Source organism: Manacus vitellinus, unplaced genomic scaffold, assembly GCF_001715985.3.
Source record: "Manacus vitellinus isolate BGI_N305 unplaced genomic scaffold, ASM171598v3 scaffold_33_pilon, whole genome shotgun sequence".
NCBI lineage: Eukaryota > Metazoa > Chordata > Aves > Passeriformes > Pipridae > Manacus > Manacus vitellinus.
Window position 1 is genome coordinate 496,078 of NW_021940478.1, and position 6,607 is coordinate 502,684.

Genomic DNA, 6,607 nt, shown 5'->3' on the forward strand with positions numbered 1-6,607 from the left:
TGTGAGGTGCAAAAGGCCTGGGTTTTGGTCAGGGGCAGCATTTTATTACGTTACCCTTAATAAGACTGTAGAATGCAAAATTGGTCTAGGTGGCAATGATAAAATAAAAGGTGACATCTGGAATTCAGCTTGATCAAGTTCTTTATATAACTAAAGGTACAGACTGTCTTGGTTACGAAGTATAGTGCAAAGCTAGCTAACCAGCTATATGTATCATTGTTCTGGCAATGAAATTAATTCAGAATGAGTGTGTGCCACAGACTGTTTCCTGCTAAATAATCTATAAAACAATATTAAAAGTGATTTTGTTTGTAATGCCAGAACAGTAGTTTTCATAGGAAGTTATGTCATATAAATGAAATATTCAACCTGAAGTCTGAGGCACGAGGAAGAGTCTTGCTTGGATTCAGACTGTCATTGCTGTAATTGTTGAAACTATAAATTGCATAACCATGTAAATTTATATGGACACAAAACCTTGAAATTTCAAGTTGGCATTTTTAGCCACCTGAGAAACGCTATTGAGAATTGTTCCCTTAAGACAAATTCTGCATAGAGTCACCTCATCATGCTAAATCCCACTGTTTTAATGTTTTTGCATGGGGATAAAAAAATAATCATTTTTCACACAGGCAAACCAGAAAGTAGCTTACAGAGGGCTGATGTGTCTGCATAGTCCACTGTTGGATCATTGTTCAGAGTCCAACATAATGTTAAATTAGCAGTAGTGAGGATAAGTGGCTCTGTTTTTCCCAATGCATTTGACTCTCGATGTGCCCAGGCATCCAGAGCTAGGCTGCCTACTGTCTCCTCCCCATACATGCTCCCTCAAGTAATTGGTATAATGCCCCAAACAGCATGAGGCAGTGACCTGGTCCTTCCCTTTCTCCTGTACTTGCTGTAGTGACCGAGGAGAATAGGGAAGAACCAGTTTTCTTTCTTGGGTTTTTCTAGTTTTAAATATCCCTTTCCAGGTGCCATCTGTCTTCACAACAAAATGATGACAGAAGCCCTAAGGTAACACATACTGCACTGAAGTATCGGCAGAACTGGTTTGTTTGGTGTTTTTTAACGGCATTAATGTGAGTAGTTGTCATGAGATGACTCATGAATGCTGTATTTAAGATTTCCTGTAAAGGTATAGTGATTTTTGCTGGGGTAGAGTTAATTTTCTTCAGAATAGCTAGTATGGGATTATGTTTTGGATTTGTGAAGGAAAGAGTGTTGGTGACACAGGCATGTTTTCATTACCACCGAGCAGTGCTTACGCAGAGTCAAGCCCTTTTCTGCCTCTCACACCACCCCACAAGCAAGGAGGCTGGGGGTACCCAAGAAGCTGAGAGAGGACACAACCAGGACAGCTGATCCCAACCAACCAAAGGGATATTCCAGATCATATGACATCATTCTCAGCATATAAATCTGGGGGAAGAAGAAGGAAGGGGAGACATGTGAAGTGATGGCATTTGTCTTCCTAAGTCGCTGTTATGCATGATGGCTCCCTGCTTTCATGGAGGTGGCTGAACACCTGCCTGCCCATGGGAAATGGTGAATGAATTCCTTGTTTTGTTTGCTTGTGTGCGTGTTCTTTGCTTTGTTTGCTGAACATCTGTCTGCCCATGGGAAATGGTGAATGAATTCCTTGTTTTGTTTGCTTGTGTGCATTGTTTTTACTTTCCCTATTAAATTGTCTTTATCTCAACCCACGAGTTTTCTCACTTCTGCTCTTTCGATTCTTTTCCCCATCCCACCAGGAAGGAGGAGCAAACAGCTGCATGGGGTTTAGTTTCCTAGGTGGGATACACAAGGACAGTAGTAAATAGAATGACCTGTTCCATCCAGTGATCATACAGTTTTTTTCATTTCTTCAATTTATAAAAGGAAATGAAGTCAAGGTTTCATTTCCCACTGTAACTGGTGCAAACCCCACTGCTCACCATGACACTCCTTCTGGGACGCTTGTTCTCCTCCACAGTTCCCAAACTGTCTTGAAAAATCAATTTGCTATTCAGCTAAGTTTCTGTTCCTCAAAGTTTTACATAACTTTGGCATATGTATCTGTTTACCAACTCCTAGTTGGATCTATTTTAGATACTGTGGGAGAGGATCCCTCTGCCTTCCACCACCAGACTCCTGTATTTGTTTTGGTTTTCTTGGAATATATATTCTGAAACAAATTTTTGAGTAAAATTGCCAATTCAGTTTTTGGTTGGAAATCAGTGTTTTCATATGGTTGCAAAAGTTACCTTAGTCATTAATTTTATTTTTTCTTTTTTATTAAATGAGAATTTTTATTTATAAAATGTAGTTTACTTGCAATGTATTGTTGAAACTAATTTAGGTAATCCAAACAAAGCATAGGAAGCTTTCAGGTTTCTTTCATAAATTAATTATTGCTGATGCCAAGGAGCCTTTAAAATTTTTTTAAACTACTCCCCCCAATTTATGAAGAGAATAATTTTCAGAGTTATCACAGAATAAAGACATTTTCTTTCCTCTTTTTTACACACTGTTAAAAATCTATGACAAGCTCTATCTTAGGAATAAATCATGGGAAATGATGAAAACTAAAGTACATAGTAAATCCCAAGAGATCTATGTTTTAAAATAATTATTTCTTTTTTTAAATTAATTGTTTGTTTAGATTAACATTCTGTAAATGTGAAAGTCATATTGAGTTTACATTTTTCTCTCTTTAGGTTTGCTGAATATCTTGCTGTGATCTTCTTCATTATTCATCATCTTTTCTAGTGGAGTTGACTAAATTATTGCTGAGACAAGGCTGATTAATCCCTAAAGGAATAACAGTGCATCCTAGCAGTTAAATTAATAACTACAGACAGAAGGTTAGCTGGTAAATGGGGTTAGGTCTTCTGTTACAGGGCTGTAGATCAACAGACTTATAAGGTGTTAGTTTTCTCAGCATTTTTCCCTGAGAAAATCTATTCATTCTAGCAGAGGTGAATGACTTCTACTTCTTCTGCAAAGAATAATTGCTACACTTTTCATCTTAAGTATATTGTCCTGTGTTATTAGTTAAGCAAACATCCAATTATGTTTATCTAAAATGTTAATAGTAAAATGAATAATGATGAAAACTTTCTTTGCGAATGCAAGTTTCCATCTACACAAAACAACTAAAAGCATTTTTCTTTTACTTTGTCAGATAACTACAGTTCTTGCTTAAAGGTCAGTTCTCTGAAAGAATGGGGTTGTTTACATGGGATTATCACTTTTCATAGTGCTTTATTAGAAGTAGTATACTATATTCACTGAGGACTTTACACTCTTGTATGATATAGTGTTGCCCTCAGTGATATATCAGAAAAATATTAGTAGGAATCTAAAGACAAGAGAGAAAAAAGTACTCGTCTTTCTTCAGGCTTGCCGTCAGGTGCCACAGTCCCTGCTTTAAGTTAGAACATCCCCAAAAGCAAGTTTTATCAGCTGTCAGATACCTCCACAGGCTCTTCAAACAAATTGGTGAAATGTGGGAAAGACTTACATACTCTTTAATTATAGTCCCCAAACACTCACACTAGGGAAAGGTAGGACATTGCTTTGTAAAACTCTCCAAGAATGTAATTAAAAATGAGACATCTTGAAAAGATTGTCCTGAGTCTAGATTGGGAGCTGGCTTATAAGAAGTGTTGGCATGAAAAGTGATGGTAGAAAGTAACACGGTTAAAAATGCATTGGTTTAATTTTTGTCTGTAACTCTCAAATAAACAAACGATAAAGCATATGTTAATCATGGTAGGAAAACTCCTAATACATATTGCTTTATTCATTAAATAAATAGATCAGCATAGAACTTCTTTAGGATCTTTGCCAAGCTGCTGAGGGAGAGAGTAAGCAAACAACTAGCTCACTCTCCTAAAGTCAAAGATTTCAGGCTTGCTGATTTTTTCCTTTTCTTTTCTTTTAATTTATGATGGTTATTTCATGACATAGCAAAGAGTTAATATTGCTAGTGCTGTCTACATGCCATACAATGATATGTGGTGGAGAAATTAATTTGACCCCTTCTAATGCTTCATAGCTGTGCATCAGCTAAGGGTGTTATCATGTTTCCATCTGGCCTTTTGTTGATTATCAGTGTTAAATATTGTGTTTTCCGCATCAGTATTTCATAGTTATTAGTGGATCCGAGTAAGTGGACACATTTACATTACTCTATTCCTTTTAGAACTTAACATATCAGGAATAAGAACTATTTAAATTACTTCATGCATGAATCTGCATACAGGCAATTATTTTTTTTTTGAGCTTATAAGCCACATCAGTATCCTCATGGAGTCCTAATATTGACAATGTTTTTAATACAGGGATGTACACAAAATCTCCTGTTGCCTACCCAATTTCTTCAGTTTTCCTATTAGGAGAGAATCATGTATTATCAAAACACTCGTACTTTACCCTACTCCCAAAAAAAACAAACAAAAGACATAGCTCCCAAAAGCCTCACAAATCCAATCTAAAGAAAATTAAATCTAATTATACTGTGAGTAGAGAGGTTTTACGCTCTGAAGACTGTGTTATTGCATTTTTAACATGCAGGTGACAGTAATGCTAACTGGAGAAGAAGAGGATTAGTAAATATATCTGTTTAATAAGCTGGTAGGTACACTGAAGAATTTTTTTTAATTAAATAAGGATTTACGATGCTGCCTTAAAAATATGTAGTATTAAAAAATTACAACTCATAATGCTTTATTCAAAACCTGCTATCCCCAAGATCAGAAATTAAAATACAGGATGAGATTTAGATTCCCCATATAAGAATTTAGGGCCCTAAATTAGAAAAACTAACATTTTCTGAAAAGTTGGTTCTTAGTGCCTACCTAAGGTCTGCACGATTAGAGAGATTCAGAAGCAGTACTATGTCTTTGACATTATCACTCCAGTTTCTAAGAACTAATGCAATTAGTAGCACACTAAACATATCTATTCTTTTTCGATTAGCAAAATAGAAAAAGAAATAACTTTTCGAAAGTTGATGTAATTCTAATGTTCTGAACGTTACTGTTAATGCAGGTATGGAATTAAAATAAAACATGTCAAACCATTCTTTAAATGAACATACTTCATAGGCATGTATAAGAACAGAACACAACCCACAGCATTAAACATGACAGATTCCTCTAACTCAGAAAAATAGTTATTGCTGTAATAGATGTTTATGCACCTCTGGGCATTTTTTTAAATATTATGTCTAACTGTTTCTCTTGTATTTGAAAGAACCCAGTATGGTGATTTAAATGCGATTCCACAGAACATGACACCTTCTGAAGAAGGCTGGAGTTAGTTTTGCAAAATCAAATTGAGGAAAAAAAAAAGTCAATATTTACTGAACAGTTTGTTTAACTTTGTAGAAACTTAATTGGATAATTTTATTTTAATATTAATAGTAGTGAGTGGATACATCTAAAGTTGTGTTATACAATGGGATTTGATTACCCCAGCTGCACGCATAAATACTATTTTTCTTGTGTGTAAGTTTTCAAGTACAAAATTAGATAATGAAAATTGAGACAGAATGCCTCTTTCAAAGTTTATGGTAGCTTCTTGGTAAATTTCTAATAAAAGTTTTTATTGAGCATAAGCCAGTTCATAAAAAAAAGTACTACGTTTCTTGACAGCTGGAAAGTGTTACAATAAACTATAACAAAACAGTTGAAACATGAGACCCCCAGTGTGAGAGTGGGGACAAAGAAACAGTGTATAGGAGCTGAATATTGTAGTGCGACTTGACATTGAGATTAGCCACTTAAAGAAGAGGCATAGGAGAAATGGGATATGGTATTTTACACTTAGAACTACTGATTTGCAAATAACAGTAAAGTAGTTATATAATATAATACCAATAGCATACAGAATCCCAGAATCTCAGAATCACAGCATGGGTAAGATTGGAAGGGACCACAGTGGGTTAAGTGGTCCAACCTCCCTGCTCAAGCAGGGATTAAGCCCATAAGACAGGTGTGATATTCTTTCCTGTATTCATCAAAACAAGTATTGCATGGTTTTTGAATGTGCATATACACATGTACCTTTTTCTTTCATGCAAAAACAAGTAGCTTGTTTATGTTATAGGAACACTGTTTTCAAAAATCTAAGTATTTCAGTTGCTTTGAAATGAAATTTTGTGCTTTTTTGCCTTAAAGGTTTATCTGAAATTTCTGGAAAAAAAAAAGAAAAGATGGTTTATATGAATCCAGACAGTGGGCAGGAAGGGCGGAGAGTAATTACATTTGTAATTAAACAATACCAAACAGATAATTTGAACAACCATAGTATTTCTCTGAAATTGGTCAATACTTGTTTTCAGTTCATTTTTTTCTTTGGTTGTGGAATGGATTTAATAATTTATAGTAAAAAATAGGGATTGCTGATCATGAAAAGCTAAATATATTTGAAAAGTATACTTCCACTGATGAGCAGTACAGTTTCCCTTTGTTTACATTTTTTTATTTTCTCACTCACTTCAAAAGTTAAGTGCATTTTTCCTCCTTCCTCTGAAATAGGAAGGTATTATTTTTCTCAGCTTGAAAGGAGAAACAGTGTCTGAGAGATTTCTGTTATTGAACAAATAACAGAGGAACGG